Raw genomic sequence first — 18,413 nt, 5'->3', positions numbered from 1 at the left:
GAAGCAGGTAAACCATTTATAATGACTGGTAGTAGTTCAGTTTCCTGTGGTTTTTACCACATGTGACTGTTTGAGCACGGCTCTTTGGTTTCACGGTTAGCTCATGGGCGTATTGTAATAGTGAAGGTCAAATCCAAGACATGACTAAAATAGCCAGAGTTTGTGATGGGTGGTGCTCATTAGTTTCCGTCCATCTCGCCTATCACTGCCACAGTAGGAATAACCATCGCAGATGATCCTCGTGTAGCTTTGTACCAAGTTCAACACACAAAAGAATTATATATGATCAAATATATACCACACCTGGCAACCAAAATCCAGCGTTGTAAACCACATGGAAAATCGTCGCCGCTGAACTTTTAGCAAAGGGAAGGGACGTAGCAAAGGAGGCACAAGCGTTTGACCTAAACAACCTACAATGGTTTCAAAACGCTTTACAGCGAGATCCGTTTCCAGGAACAAAATCCAGTGTTAAAACCTTTATCATCAGAGGAATACACTGAATTAGAATGGATGAAGCACGAACTGGTACAGCACAACATCTTATCCACAAAAGTCGAACGTATGATTTCAAGTAGAGCATAAGAGCCAACAAACTTTATAAATGTATTCACGTGATGTCTAGAATCTAAAATAAAACTTGTACTATTTTCTGGTATGGGGATTCCATGTAGAATAATCTAAAACGCCAGCCGTAGTTCTTGACGCACTGTTTCAACTGCCAAGGCGACGGACATGTCGTGGTACTCTCTACATCTAATCCTACGCTGCGTGGTACGTGGCAGGGATCACCATAACTGAAAATGTCCCACATACAACCAAAACCGCAATGTTGCAACAGTAAGCAACAATATATAGCAAAGTATTAAGAATGTTCGATATACAGAGTAAGAACTTACGGCATGCATCATGACGTCAGAGGAACAACTTCACAACATACACAGAAACGAAACATAACTTTTCTCCGGTCACCAACAACTCAAACAGCATCAACATTTGTTTCAGCAGTTCGCGAATGTCTACCTCGAACAAATATAGCAACAGACGACAGGAAGGAAGGAAGTGAAACTTAACATGACAACAGATCAAATAATTATAGAAACTCAAAGTAAAACACACAATAACATACCAAAAATATCCTCAAATTCAATTATAAACACATACAATAACTATCAGAAACAACTTTTTCAGTTTCATTAATGAATACCAAAACGTTCATAACAAACGTTTCGCACAAATTATTCTACATTAAATTATTCATCACAATATCGAAGAAACGTTTCATACAAATTATTCTATATCAAAATACTCATCACAATATCCAATAAAAGTTTCACACAAATTATTCTATATCAAAATACTCGTCACAATATCCAATAAAAGTTTCACACAAATTATTCTATATCAAAATACTCGTCACAATATCCAATAAAAGTTTCACACAAATTATTCTATATCAAAATACTCGTCACAATATCCAATAAAGTTTCACACAAATTATTCTATATCAAAATACTCGTCACAATATCCAATAAAGTTTCACACAAATTATTCTATATCAAAATACTCGTCACAATATCAATAAAAGTTTCACACAAATTATTCTATATCAAAATACTCATCACAATATCCAATAAAGTTTCACACAAATTATTCTATATCAAAATACTCATCACAATATCCAATAAAAGTTTCACACAAATTATTCTATATCAAAATACTCATCACAATATCCAATAAAAGTTTCACACAAATTATTCTATATCAAAATACTCATCACAATATCCAAGAAACAATTCTCATAAATTATTCATCACAATATCTAAGAAACATTTCAAAAAACTCTTCTATATCAAATTACTCATCACAATATCTAGGAAACATTTCACACTACTGCCAAACAATTACAGAGTGCCTCACTAAACCAATGGACCACTCACTATTATCCGAACTGGGTTTTTAACCCGAATCTATCAGTTACCAATGTCTGAAATTCAGTCTGAATATATACATCGTAATCTATCAGTTACCAGTGTCTGATATTCAGTCTGTGTAAATAATAGTAATCTATCAGTTACCAGTGTCTGATATTCAGTCTGTGTAAATAATAGTAATCTATCAGTTACCAGTGTCTGATATTCAGTCTGTGTAAATAATAGTAATCTATCAGTTACCAGTGTCTGATATTCAGTCTGTGTAAATAATAGTAATCTATCAGTTACCAGTGTCTGATATTCGGTCTGTGTAAATAATAGTAATCTATCAGTTACCAGTGTCTGATATTCGGTCTGTGTAAATAATAGTAATCTATCAGTTACCAGTGTCTGATATTCGGTCTGTGTAAATAATAGTAATCTATCAGTTACCAGTGTCTGATATTCGGTCTGTGTAAATAATAGTAATCTATCAGTTACCGGTGTCTGATATTCTGGTCTGTGTAAATAATAGTAATCTATCATTTACCAGTGTCTGATATTCAGTCTGTGTAAATAATAGTAATCTATCAGTTACCAGTGTCTGATATTCGGTCTGTGTAAATAATAGTAATCTATCGGTTACCGGTGTCTAATATTCAGTCTGTGTAAATAATAGTATTCTATCAGTTACCGGTGTCTGATATTCGGTCTGTGTAAATAATAGTAATCTATCGGTTACCGGTGTCTACAATATTCGGTCTGTGTAAATAATAGTAATCTATCAGTTACCGGTGTCTGATATTCGGTCTGTGTAAATAATAGTAATCTATCAGTTACCAGTGTCTGATATTCGGTCTGTGTAAATAAAAGTAATCTATCAGTTACCGGTGTCTGATATTCGGTCTGTGTAAGATAATAGTAATCTATCGGTTACCGGTGTCACGATATTCGGTCTGTGTAAATAATAGTAATCTATCGGTTACCGGTGTCTGATATTCGGTCTGTGTAAATAACGGTAATCTATCGGTTACCGGTGTCGATATTCGGTCTGTGTAAATAATAGTAATCTATCAGTTACCGTGTGTCTGATATTCGGTCTGTGTAAATAATAGTAATCTATCGGTTACCGGTGTCTGATATTCGGTCTGTGTAAATAATAGTAATCTATCGGTTACCGGTGTCACAATATTCGGTCTGTGTAAATAATAGTAATCTATCGGTTACCGGTGTCTGATATTCGGTCTGTGTAAATAATAGTAATCTATCGGTTACCGGTGTCTGATATTCGGTCTGTGTAAATAAAGTAATCTATCAGTTACCGGTGTCACGATATTCGGTCTGTGTAGAATAATAGTAATCTATCGGTTACCGGTGTCTGATATTCGGTCTGTGTAAATAATAGTAATCTATCAGTTACCGGTGTCACGATATTCGGTCTGTGTAAATAACGGTAATCTATCAGTTACCGGTGTCACGATATTCGGGCTGTGTAAATAATAGTAATCTATCGGTTACCGGTGTCTGATATTCGGTCTGTGTAAATAACAGTAATCTATCGGTTACCGGTGTCACGATATTCGGTCTGTGTAAATAACGGTAATCTATCGGTTACCGGTGTGCGATATTCGGGCTGTGTAAATAATAGTAATCTATCGGTTACCGGTGTCTGATATTCGGTCTGTGTAAATAAAAGTAATCTATCGGTTACCGGTGTCACGATATTTCGGTCTGTGTAGAATAATAGTAATCTATCGGTTACCGGTGTCACGATATTCCGGTCTGTGTAAATAATAGTAATCTATCAGTTACCGGTAATGCGATATTCGGTCTGTGTAAATAATAGTAATCTATCAGTTACCAGTGTCACGATATTCGGTCTGTGTAAATAATAGTAATCTATCGGTTACCGGTGTCACAATATTCGGTCTGTGTAAATAACAGTAATCTATCAGTTACCGGTGTCACGATATTCGGTCTGTGTAAATAACGGTAATCTATCAGTTACCGGTGTCACGATATTCGGTCTGTGTGATAATAGTAGCTATCGGTTACCGGTGTCTGATATTCGGTCTGTGTAAATAATAGTAATCTATCAGTTACCGGTGTCTGATATTCGGTCTGTGTAAATAATAGTAAGCTATCAGTTACCGGTGTCTGATATTCGGTCTGTGTAAATAATAGTAATCTATCAGTTACCGGTGTCTGATATTCGGTCTGTGTAAATAACAGTAATCTATCAGTTACCGGTGTCTGATATTCGGTCTGTGTAGATAATAGTAATCTATCAGTTACCAGTGTCTGATATTCAGTCTGTGTAAATAATAGTAATCTATCAGTTACCGGTGTCTGATATTCGGTCTGTGTAGATAATGGTAATCTATCAGTTACCGGTGTCTGATATTCAGTCTGTGTAAATAATAGTAATCTATCAGTTACCGGTGTCTGATATTCAGTCTGTGTAAATAATAGTAATCTATCAGTTACCGGTGTCTAATATTCGGTCTGTGTAAATAATAGTAATCTATCAGTTACCGGTGTCTGATATTCGGTCTGTGTAAATAATAGTAATCTATCGGTTACCGGTGTCACGATATTCGGTCTGTGTAAATAAAAGTAATCTATCGGTTACCGGTGTCTGATATTCGGTCTGTGTAAATAATAGTAATCTATCGGTTACCGGTGTCACGATATTCCGGTCTGTGTAAATAATAGTAATCTATCGGTTACCGGTGTCACGATATTCAGTCTGTGTAAATAACAGTAATCTATCAGTTACCGGTGTCTGATATTCGGTCTGTGTAAATAATAGTAATCTATCATTTACCAGTGTCTGATATTCGGTCTGTGTAAATAAAAGTAATCTATCAGTTACCGGTGTCTGATATTCGGTCTGTGTAAATAATAGTAATCTATCGGTTACCGGTGTCTGATATTCGGTCTGTGTAAATAATAGTAATCTATCAGTTACCGGTGTCTGATATTCGGTCTGTGTAAATAATAGTAATCTATCGGTTACCGGTGTCACGATATTCGGTCTGTGTAAATAATAGTAATCTATCAGTTACCAGTGTCTGATATTCGGGCTGTGTAAATAATAGTAATCTATCAGTTACCGGTGTCACGATATTCGGTCTGTGTAAATAACAGTAATCTATCGGTTACCGGTGTCTGATATTCGGTCTGTGTAAATAACAGTAATCTATCATTTACCGGTGTCTGATATTCGGTCTGTGTAAATAAAGTAATCTATCAGTTACCGGTGTCACGATATTCGGTCTGTGTAAATAATAGTAATCTATCAGTTACCGGTGTCACGATATTCGGTCTGTGTAAATAATAGTAATCTATCAGTTACCGGTGTCACGATATTCCGGTCTGTGTAAATAACGGTAATCTATCGGTTACCGGTGTCTGATATTCGGTCTGGTAGATAATAGTAATCTATCGGTTACCGGTGTCTGATATTCGGTCTGTGTAAATAACGGTAATCTATCGGTTACCGGTGTCTGATATTCGGTCTGTGTGAATAATAGTAATCTATCGGTTACCGGTGTCGATATTCAGGCTGTGTAAATAATAGTAATCTATCGGTTACCGGTGTCGCGATATTCGGGCTGTGTAAATAACAGTAATCTATCAGTTACCAGTGTCCGATATTCGGTCTGTGTAAATAATAGTAATCTATCAGTTTACCGGTGTCTGATATTCGGTCTGTGTAAATAATAGTAATCTATCAGTTACCGGTGTCTGATATTCGGTCTGTGTAAATAATAGTAATCTATCAGTTACCAGTGTCACGATATTCGGTCTGTGTAAATAATAGTAATCTATCAGTTACCGGTGTCTGATATTCGGTCTGTGTAAATAAAAGTAATCTATCAGTTACCGGTGTCTGATATTCGGTCTGTGTAAATAATAGTAATCTATCAGTTACCGGTGTCTGATATTCGGTCTGTGTAAATAATAGTAATCTATCATTTACCGGTGTCACGATATTCGGTCTGTGTAAATAATAGTAATCTATCAGTTACCGGTGTCTGATATTCGGTCTGTGTAAATAAAAGTAATCTATCAGTTACCGGTGTCACGATATTCGGTCTGTGTAAATAATAGTAATCTATCGGTTACCGGTGTCTGATATTCGGTCTGTGTAAATAATAGTAATCTATCGGTTACCGGTGTCCGATATTCGGTCTGTGTAAATAACGGTAATCTATCAGTTACCGGTGTCTGATATTCGGGCTGTGTAAAATAACGGTAATCTATCGGTTACCGGTGTCTGATATTCGGTCTGTGTAAATAATAGTAATCTATCAGTTACCGGTGTCTGATATTCGGTCTGTGTAAATAAAAGTAATCTATCAGTTACCGGTGTCGCGATATTCGGTCTGTGTAAATAATAGTAATCTATCAGTTACCGGTGTCTGATATTCGGTCTGTGTAAATAATAGTAATCTATCGGTTACCAGTGTCTGATATTCGGTCTGTGTAAATAATAGTAATCTATCAGTTACCGGTGTCTGATATTCGGTCTGTGTAAATAAAAGTAATCTATCAGTTACCGGTGTCTGATATTCGGTCTGTGTAAATAATAGTAATCTATCGGTTACCGGTGTCTGATATTCAGGCTGTGTAAATAACAGTAATCTATCGGTTACCAGTGTCTGATATTCAGTCTGTGTAAATAATAGTAATCTATCAGTTACCGGTGTCTGATATTCGGTCTGTGTAAATAATAGTAATCTATCGGTTACCAGTGTCTGATATTCGGTCTGTGTAAATAATAGTAATCTATCAGTTACCGGTGTCACGATATTCGGTCTGTGTAAATAATAGTAATCTATCAGTTACCGGTGTCTGATATTCGGTCTGTGTAAATAATAGTAATCTATCAGTTACCGGTGTCACGATATTCGGTCTGTGTAAATAACAGTAATCTATCAGTTACCGGTGTCTGATATTCGGTCTGTGTAAATAATAGTAATCTATCAGTTACCGGTGTCACGATATTCGGTCTGTGTAAATAAAAGTAATCTATCAGTTACCGGTGTCTGATATTCGGTCTGTGTAAATAATAGTAATCTATCAGTTACCAGTGTCTGATATTCGGTCTGTGTAAATAATAGTAATCTATCAGTTACCGGTGTCTGATATTCGGTCTGTGTAAATAATAGTAATCTATCAGTTACCAGTGTCTGATATTCGGTCTGTGTAAATAATAGTAATCTATCAGTTACCGGTGTCTGATATTCGGTCTGTGTAAATAATAGTAATCTATCAGTTACCGGTGTCTGATATTCGGTCTGTGTAAATAATAGTAATCTATCAGTTACCGGTGTCTGATATTCGGTCTGTGTAAATAATAGTAATCTATCAGTTACCAGTGTCTGATATTCGGTCTGTGTAAATAATAGTAATCTATCAGTTACCGGTGTCTGATATTCAGTCTGTGTAAATAATAGTAATCTATCAGTTACCAGTGTCTGATATTCAGTCTGTGTAAATAATAGTAATCTATCGGTTACCAGTGTCTGATATTCGGTCTGTGTAAATAATAGTAATCTATCAGTTACCAGTGTCCGATATTCAGTCTGTGTAAATAATAGTAATCTATCAGTTACCAGTGTCTGATATTCAGTCTGTGTAAATAATAGTAATCTATCAGTTACCGGTGTCTGATATTCGGTCTGTGTAAATAACAGTAATCTATCAGTTACCAGTGTCTGATATTCAGTCTGTGTAAATAATAGTAATCTATCAGTTACCAGTGTCTGATATTCGGTCTGTGTAAATAATAGTAATCTATCAGTTACCGGTGTCCGATATTCAGTCTGTGTAAATAATAGTAATCTATCAGTTACCAGTGTCTGATATTCAGTCTGTGTAAATAATAGTAATCTATCAGTTACCAGTGTCTGATATTCGGTCTGTGTAAATAATAGTAATCTATCAGTTACCAGTGTCTGATATTCGGTCTGTGTAAATAATAGTAATCTATCAGTTACCAGTGTCTGATATTCGGTCTGTGTAAATAATAGTAATCTATCAGTTACCAGTGTCTGATATTCGGTCTGTGTAAATAATAGTAATCTATCAGTTACCGGTGTCCGATATTCGGTCTGTGTAAATAATAGTAATCTATCAGTTACCAGTGTCTGATATTCTGTGATATTCGGTCTGTGTAAATAATAGTAATCTATCAGTTACCAGTGTCTGATATTCGGTCTGTGTAAATAATAGTAATCTATCAGTTACCAGTGTCTGATATTCAGTCTGTGTAAATAATAGTAATCTATCAGTTACCAGTGTCTGATATTCGGTCTGTGTAAATAATAGTAATCTATCAGTTACCAGTGTCTGATATTCAGTCTGTGTAAATAATAGTAATCTATCAGTTACCAGTGTCTGATATTCAGTCTGTGTAAATAATAGTAATCTATCAGTTACCAGTGTCTGATATTCAGTCTGTGTAAATAATAGTAATCTATCAGTTACCAGTGTCTGATATTCAGTCTGTGTAAATAATAGTAATCTATCAGTTACCAGTGTCTGATATTCGGTCTGTGTAAATAATAGTAATCTATCAGTTACCGGTGTCTGATATTCAGTCTGTGTAAATAATAGTAATCTATCAGTTACCGGTGTCTGATATTCGGTCTGTGTAAATAATAGTAATCTATCAGTTACCAGTGTCTGATATTCGGTCTGTGTAAATAATAGTAATCTATCAGTTACCGGTGTCTGATATTCGGTCTGTGTAAATAATAGTAATCTATCAGTTACCGGTGTCTGATATTCGGTCTGTGTAAATAATAGTAATCTATCAGTTACCAGTGTCTGATATTCGGTCTGTGTAAATAATAGTAATCTATCAGTTACCAGTGTCTGATATTCGGTCTGTGTAAATAATAGTAATCTATCAGTTACCGGTGTCTGATATTCGGTCTGTGTAAATAATAGTAATCTATCAGTTACCAGTGTCACGATATTCGGTCTGTGTAAATAATAGTAATCTATCAGTTACCAGTGTCTGATATTCAGTCTGTGTAAATAATAGTAATCTATCAGTTACCGGTGTCTGATATTCGGTCTGTGTAAATAATAGTAATCTATCAGTTACCAGTGTCTGATATTCAGTCTGTGTAAATAATAGTAATCTATCAGTTACCGGTGTCTGATATTCGGTCTGTGTAAATAATAGTAATCTATCAGTTACCGGTGTCTGATATTCGGTCTGTGTAAATAATAGTAATCTATCAGTTACCAGTGTCTGATATTCAGTCTGTGTAAATAATAGTAATCTATCAGTTACCAGTGTCTGATATTCAGTCTGTGTAAATAATAGTAATCTATCAGTTACCAGTGTCTGATATTCAGTCTGTGTAAATAATAGTAATCTATCAGTTACCAGTGTCTGATATTCGGTCTGTGTAAATAATAGTAATCTATCAGTTACCAGTGTCTGATATTCAGTCTGTGTAAATAATAGTAATCTATCAGTTACCAGTGTCTGATATTCAGTCTGTGTAAATAATAGTAATCTATCAGTTACCGGTGTCTGATATTCGGTCTGTGTAAATAATAGTAATCTATCAGTTACCAGTGTCTGATATTCAGTCTGTGTAAATAATAGTAATCTATCAGTTACCAGTGTCCGATATTCAGTCTGTGTAAATAACAGTAATCTATCAGTTACCAGTGTCTGATATTCAGGCTGTGTAAATAACAGTAATCTATCAGTTACCAGTGTCTGATATTCAGTCTGTGTAAATAATAGTAATCTATCATTTACCAGTGTCTGATATTCAGTCTGTGTAAATAAAAGTAATCTATCAGTTACCAGTGTCTGATATTCAGTCTGTGTAAATAATAGTAATCTATCAGTTACCAGTGTCTGATATTCAGTCTGTGTAAATAATAGTAATCTATCAGTTACCAATGTCTGATATTCAGTCTGTGTAAATAATAGTAATCTATCAGTTACCAGTGTCTGATATTCAGTCTGTGTAAATAAAAGTAATCTATCAGTTACCAGTGTCTGATATTCAGTCTGTGTAAATAATAGTAATCTATCAGTTACCGGTGTCTGATATTCAGGCTGTGTAAATAACAGTAATCTATCAGTTACCAGTGTCTGATATTCAGTCTGTGTAAATAATAGTAATCTATCAGTTACCGGTGTCTGATATTCAGGCTGTGTAAATAACAGTAATCTATCAGTTACCGGTGTCTGATATTCAGGTCTGTGTAAATAATAGTAATCTATCAGTTACCAGTGTCTGATATTCAGTCTGTGTAAATAATAGTAATCTATCAGTTACCAGTGTCTGATATTCAGTCTGTGTAAATAATAGTAATCTATCAGTTACCAGTGTCTGATATTCGGTCTGTGTGATAATAGTAATCTATCAGTTACCAGTGTCTGATATTCAGTCTGTGTAAATAATAGTAATCTATCAGTTACCAGTGTCTGATATTCGGTCTGTGTAAATAATAGTAATCTATCAGTTACCAGTGTCTGATATTCGGTCTGTGTAAATAATAGTAATCTATCAGTTACCAGTGTCTGATATTCGGTCTGTGTAAATAATAGTAATCTATCAGTTACCAGTGTCTGATATTCGGTCTGTGTAAATAATAGTAATCTATCAGTTACCAGTGTCTGATATTCAGTCTGTGTAAATAATAGTAATCTATCAGTTACCAGTGTCTGATATTCAGTCTGTGTAAATAATAGTAATCTATCAGTTACCAGTGTCTGATATTCAGTCTGTGTAAATAATAGTAATCTATCAGTTACCGGTGTCTGATATTCAGGCTGTGTAAATAACAGTAATCTATCAGTTACCAGTGTCTGATATTCAGTCTGTGTAAATAATAGTAATCTATCAGTTACCGGTGTCTGATATTCAGGCTGTGTAAATAACAGTAATCTATCAGTTACCAGTGTCTGATATTCAGTCTGTGTAAATAATAGTAATCTATCAGTTACCAGTGTCTGATATTCAGTCTGTGTAAATAATAGTAATCTATCAGTTACCAGTGTCTGATATTCAGTCTGTGTAGATAATAGTAATCTATCAGTTACCAGTGTCCGATATTCAGTCTGTGTAGATAATAGTAATCTATCAGTTACCAGTGTCTGATATTCAGGCTGTGTAAATAACAGTAATCTATCAGTTACCAGTGTCTGATATTCAGTCTGTGGTCTGTGTAAATAATAGTAATCTATCAGTTACCAGTGTCTGATATTCGGTCTGTGTAAATAATAGTAATCTATCAGTTACCAGTGTCTGATATTCGGTCTGTGTAAATAATAGTAATCTATCAGTTACCAGTGTCTGATATTCAGTCTGTGTAAATAATAGTAATCTATCAGTTACCAGTGTCTGATATTCAGTCTGTGTAAATAATAGTAATCTATCAGTTACCAGTGTCTGATATTCAGTCTGTGTAAATAATAGTAATCTATCAGTTACCAGTGTCTGATATTCAGTCTGTGTAAATAATAGTAATCTATCAGTTACCAGTGTCTGATATTCAGTCTGTGTAAATAATAGTAATCTATCAGTTACCAGTGTCCGATATTCAGTCTGTGTAAATAATAGTAATCTATCAGTTACCAGTGTCTGATATTCAGTCTGTGTAAATAATAGTAATCTATCAGTTACCAGTGTCTGATATTCAGTCTGTGTAAATAATAGTAATCTATCAGTTACCAGTGTCTGATATTCAGTCTGTGTAAATAATAGTAATCTATCAGTTACCAGTGTCTGATATTCAGTCTGTGTAAATAATAGTAATCTATCAGTTACCAGTGTCCGATATTCAGTCTGTGTAGATAATAGTAATCTATCAGTTACCAGTGTCTGATATTCAGGCTGTGTAAATAATAGTAATCTATCAGTTACCAGTGTCTGATATTCAGTCTGTGTAAATAATAGTAATCTATCAGTTACCAGTGTCTGATATTCAGTCTGTGTAAATAATAGTAATCTATCAGTTACCGGTGTCTGATATTCAGGCTGTGTAAATAACAGTAATCTATCAGTTACCGGTGTCTGATATTCAGTCTGTGTAAATAATAGTAATCTATCAGTTACCAGTGTCTGATATTCAGTCTGTGTAAATAATAGTAATCTATCAGTTACCAGTGTCTGATATTCAGTCTGTGTAAATAATAGTAATCTATCAGTTACCAGTGTCTGATATTCAGTCTGTGTAAATAATAGTAATCTATCAGTTACCAGTGTCTGATATTCAGTCTGTGTAAATAATAGTAATCTATCAGTTACCAGTGTCTGATATTCGGTCTGTGTAAATAATAGTAATCTATCAGTTACCAGTGTCTGATATTCAGGCTGTGTAAATAATAGTAATCTATCAGTTACCAGTGTCTGATATTCAGTCTGTGTAAATAATAGTAATCTATCAGTTACCAGTGTCTGATATTCAGTCTGTGTAAATAATAGTAATCTATCAGTTACCAGTGTCTGATATTCAGTCTGTGTAAATAATAGTAATCTATCAGTTACCAGTGTCTGATATTCAGGCTGTGTAAATAACAGTAATCTATCAGTTACCAGTGTCTGATATTCAGTCTGTGTAAATAATAGTAATCTATCAGTTACCAGTGTCTGATATTCAGTCTGTGTAAATAATAGTAATCTATCAGTTACCAGTGTCTGATATTCAGTCTGTGTAAATAATAGTAATCTATCAGTTACCAGTGTCTGATATTCAGGCTGTGTAAATAATAGTAATCTATCAGTTACCAGTGTCTGATATTCAGTCTGTGTAAATAATAGTAATCTATCAGTTACCAGTGTCCGATATTCAGTCTGTGTAGATAATAGTAATCTATCAGTTACCAGTGTCTGATATTCAGGCTGTGTAAATAACAGTAATCTATCAGTTACCAGTGTCTGATATTCAGTCTGTGTAAATAATAGTAATCTATCAGTTACCGGTGTCTGATATTCAGTCTGTGTAAATAATAGTAATCTATCAGTTACCAGTGTCCGATATTCAGTCTGTGTAAATAATAGTAATCTATCAGTTACCGGTGTCTGATATTCGGTCTGTGTAAATAATAGTAATCTATCAGTTACCAGTGTCTGATATTCAGTCTGTGTAAATAATAGTAATCTATCAGTTACCAGTGTCTGATATTCAGTCTGTGTAAATAATAGTAATCTATCAGTTACCAGTGTCTGATATTCAGTCTGTGTAAATAATAGTAATCTATCAGTTACCAGTGTCTGATATTCAGGTCTGTGTAAATAATAGTAATCTATCAGTTACCAGTGTCCGATATTCAGTCTGTGTAAATAATAGTAATCTATCAGTTACCAGTGTCTGATATTCAGGCTGTGTAAATAACAGTAATCTATCAGTTACCGGTGTCTGATATTCAGTCTGTGTAAATAATAGTAATCTATCAGTTACCAGTGTCTGATATTCGGTCTGTGTAAATAACAGTAATCTATCAGTTACCGGTGTCTGATATTCGGTCTGTGTAAATAATAGTAATCTATCAGTTACCAGTGTCTGATATTCAGTCTGTGTAAATAATAGTAATCTATCAGTTACCAGTGTCTGATATTCGGTCTGTGTAAATAATAGTAATCTATCAGTTACCAGTGTCTGATATTCAGTCTGTGTAAATAATAGTAATCTATCAGTTACCAGTGTCTGATATTCAGTCTGTGTAAATAATAGTAATCTATCAGTTACCAGTGTCTGATATTCAGGCTGTGTAAATAATAGTAATCTATCAGTTACCAGTGTCTGATATTCAGTCTGTGTAAATAATAGTAATCTATCAGTTACCAGTGTCTGATATTCAGTCTGTGTAAATAATAGTAATCTATCAGTTACCAGTGTCTGATATTCAGTCTGTGTAAATAATAGTAATCTATCAGTTACCAGTGTCTGATATTCAGGCTGTGTAAATAATAGTAATCTATCAGTTACCAGTGTCTGATATTCAGGTCTGTGTAAATAATAGTAATCTATCAGTTACCAGTGTCTGATATTCAGTCTGTGTAAATAATAGTAATCTATCAGTTACCAGTGTCTGATATTCAGTCTGTGTAAATAACAGTAATCTATCAGTTACCAGTGTCTGATATTCAGTCTGTGTAGATAATAGTAATCTATCAGTTACCAGTGTCTGATATTCAGTCTGTGTAAATAATAGTAATCTATCAGTTACCAGTGTCCGATATTCAGTCTGTGTAAATAATAGTAATCTATCAGTTACCAGTGTCTGATATTCAGGCTGTGTAAATAACAGTAATCTATCAGTTACCGGTGTCTGATATTCAGTCTGTGTAAATAACAGTAATCTATCAGTTACCAGTGTCTGATATTCAGTCTGTGTAAATAATAGTAATCTATCAGTTACCAGTGTCTGATATTCAGGCTGTGTAAATAATAGTAATCTATCAGTTACCAGTGTCTGATATTCAGTCTGTGTAAATTATAGTAATCTATCATTTACCAGTGTCTGATATTCAGTCTGTGTAAATAATAGTAATCTATCAGTTACCAGTGTCTGATATTCAGGCTGTGTAAATAATAGTAATCTATCAGTTACCAGTGTCTAATATTCAGTCTGTGTAGACAACAGTAATATATAATTAAATAATCCTTTATGGATCTTTATAAACATTGCGATAGTATATTTGTACGTGATTTATTTAAAACACAAAGTTAAAGGAACTAGAAGACGTCACTACTATTTGAGGAACTTTAGACACGGACTATTTCGCGGGTTTTCTCACCGTATACACGTATATAGATGTCGTGTCGCTATATTACTGTTCTTTTAACATAATTCTAGTGAGCCCTAACTTCCGTCGCGTCTGAAAGCCGCTCGTTAATTATTCTTCGCAATACAGATTTCTACAGCTCGGCAATAGGTGTAATATTTTATATTATGTCAGAAGGAGATTTATGTGTGTTTTTTTACCAAAAGAAACATTTCAACGCAGAAGAGAAAACAAATTCAGGCTCGTGGTTTATTTGCGGGCTCTGCCTTTAGCACCTTATTAATACAGATCTTTGTAACATTCTTTTTTTTGTTTTTGTTTTGTGTGTATTTTAACTTTTAAATATCTAATATTCAAACGGTACCTTTAGAAAAATGATTTCAATAACAACAAGAAAACTTGATACGATCTAATGTTTGTTTTGTCGTAATTTTGCAGAAAGCTATACGCGGGTTATCTGTGCTAGCCGTCCCTAATTTAATAGTAAAATAACAGAAGGAAAGCAGATTAGATGAAATTTAGATCTACTACAAGCAACCAACCTAGTTACCTGATGATTGGATGACGTTTAGATCTACTATAAACAACCAACCTAGTTACCTGATGATTGGATGACGTTTAGATCTATTATAAACAACCAACCTAGTTACCTGATGATTAGATCACAGCGGGTAGCCAAGAACGTGTTACTAATTTCTTATGTCACTGTAATTCATTGGGTATAGCCAATAATGTGATATCACCTTCTTGTTATGTTCTCCCAATCTTCTGAGGTAGCAAATAGACGAGTTTAGCTTTCATCACAATGAAATATTCCGTTTTCGCTGGAAGCGCACGCTTGGTTGGTGGTTTTGTCTGTTTTACTCGCTGTGGGGATTCGAATCTCAGATTTTAGTGTAATAACTGTGCAAACTTACCACTGTACAACCGAGGGACAAGAAACGTACGAAACAAAAACATCTGAACGTTTTATCACTATAGATGTCACTGTGGTGTAAGCGAGGCAAGAGCTCGACTGAAAAAAAAATCTACTTCTTTAAATAATAAAAATAATATTTATATAGAACTAGTTTTAAGATTGCGAAGATGTGGAGTTTGTGTTTTTTTTATAACAAAGTCACATCGATCTATCTGCTGTGTCTACTGTTTGGAATCGATACCCGGTTTTAGTCTGTGAACTTATCGCTGTCCCAACGTGGAATGAAGATGTGAAAGATAGCTAAAGATGGACAACTGAAACATTAACTTAACAGTGGACTTAAGGAAAACATGGCCGATGGAAGGCACTGTGTTTCGATACAATTTGATAAAGAAAGCTCGACTGAACTTCTGAGAAATAATCTTGAATCACCGGTTTCTGAAATGCTCTAGACTGATGATCTAGACTCAGTACAAACAAATGCTTGGCTGGCTGTGTGGCAGATGTTAAAATTCAGTGGACCGTCTGAAAGCATTTCAAGATTGGAAAGAACTAACATATCGGCTGAAAACAAACTAAGCCTAATCTGTAAAGCAAATATACAATTGATTAAACGGGAGACGGTTCACGGAAAAAAATCACTTGAAAGACTCGTTTCCTTTCTAAGACATAATAACTTGAAATATTACTATTAGTACCCGGAAATTATAATCTTCTAAAATGGTTTCATTTTTGACCAGGACTGATTTTGCTACCATAAAGAACTTAATAATTAATGTATAAGAAATTTATAACCACTACCTGGAAAAGATATTTATAAAGAATCTATTCGATCATTATCCAACAAGATCCTGACACGTGTTGACTGATGCTATAAATAAATAAATACCTCAGCTATAATGTAGACCCAACGAGATTCAAACTCGTGTTGACTGAAGCTAGAAAAAAATACCAAGTATTACTCGAATGTAGTCCAAATTCACGTGTTAATTGATGCTAGAAAGAAATGCCAAGCATTACTCGAATGTGGTCCAAATCCAACAAGATTCAAACTCACATGTTGTTTGATCCTACAACTACCAAACATTACTCCACTGTAGTTCAGATGTAGGCAGAGAAATAACTAATGCCGTTATCAACAAGTACTTAATTAGAATTTTGTCTCTGAAGGACAGAAGTAGTTATGAGGAAATTTGAGAAAATAGAACTATCTCTGGCAGAGTTACGAGGCCACAGACAGGACAACAGAATCAATATAAAAGACAGGAACAGTGGTTCATAAACAACTCGATACTTAAACACAAGTTCTATTTTTTCTGTAACATGCATTGGTACATTCATTGAATCTCGTGTCGAGGAGATGCAGCCGACTGTTGTACTGAGACAGTGACTTTATTCAAAAGATACACGTTCACTTCCCTGTTCCACTTAATTTTGAAAGTACTGAATAGCACGCGATGGAAAAGTAGAACTGATGTTATCTGTGCACTTCCATACCAGCTGCGATATGTCTATAACACTACAGTATTTACTGCAAGAGAAAATAAATGTTTTTTGAGTCAATGGAAAAAAAAATCACGTTCTAGATCGAAAGTAGTCACTGCCAAAATGTTAACATTCAAATATGTGGTTCGTCTTTCAGTATGTGAAAACGTTTTTATACACCTCGCCAGCAAATAGCTGTGACCTGGGCCTCATTGAGCTATTGCGCAGGAAAGGGCATGAGTGGATTGGTTTGTTTTAAATTTCATTCCTAATTTAGCAGCAAAGGACAAGAGAGAAGGAAGCCAGTCATCATTATCAACCGTAAACTCTTGGGATTCTCTTTTACCAACGAATAGTGGGATTAACTGTACATTATAATGGTCTCACATGTTTAGTAGGACAGGGATTCGGACCCGTGACCCGAAGACTGAGAGTCAAACATCCTAACCACATGGTCATGCCAGGTTCGGTATTGGTGGCCCCCCCGCTAGTACAGCGGTAAGTCTACGGATTTACAGCGGTAAAATCAGGGGTTCGATTCCCGTCGGTGTGCTCAGCAAATAGCCCGCTGTGGCTTTGCTATAAGAAAACACACACACACACACACGGTATTGATGGATGTAAAGGAGTTTAAAAAGAAATGGAAATCTCAAGACAAGAAAAACACACAATGAATTTTATGATGAAGCCATCACTGATCCACTGAGCACGTCGAAGACAAGAAAAACACACAATGAATTTTATGATGAAGCCATCACTGATCCACTGAGCACGTCGAAGACAAGAAAAACACACATTGAACTTTATTATGAACCCATCACTGATCCACTGAGAACGTCGAAGACAAGAAAAACACACAATGAACTTTATTATGAACCCATCACTGATCCACTGAGAACGTCGAAGACAAGAAAAACACACAATGAACTTTATTATGAACCCATCACTGATCCACTGAGCACGTCGAAGACAAGTTTCAAAAACTACAAAGTCACAAACTACTGTCCAGTTTTCTGTGCTACGTTACATAACTGTTTAAAATAAACCCGATTCATTTTCTGAAATGCTGAGAGTGGATATTCAAATCAGTTTATAAGATGGCAAGACTGCAGATGTCAGTGATACCACAGTAATATTTGTGAAGAGCTTACGGACCACTTATAGGGAGTGAATACGACTTTGAGTAAATTTGCATCATCATATTCCAACATCTTTGTAGCTCTGAGAACTTTCCTCACCTTGTCTCTTGTCACTTTTAACAGGGAGTTTTCAACCTGTAAAATACTAAAATTTAACCATACCATAAACAGGACTGGC

This window comes from Tachypleus tridentatus, chromosome 1 (assembly GCF_004210375.1).
Source record: "Tachypleus tridentatus isolate NWPU-2018 chromosome 1, ASM421037v1, whole genome shotgun sequence".
NCBI lineage: Eukaryota > Metazoa > Arthropoda > Merostomata > Xiphosura > Limulidae > Tachypleus > Tachypleus tridentatus.
This window is presented reverse-complemented; position numbering follows the sequence as displayed.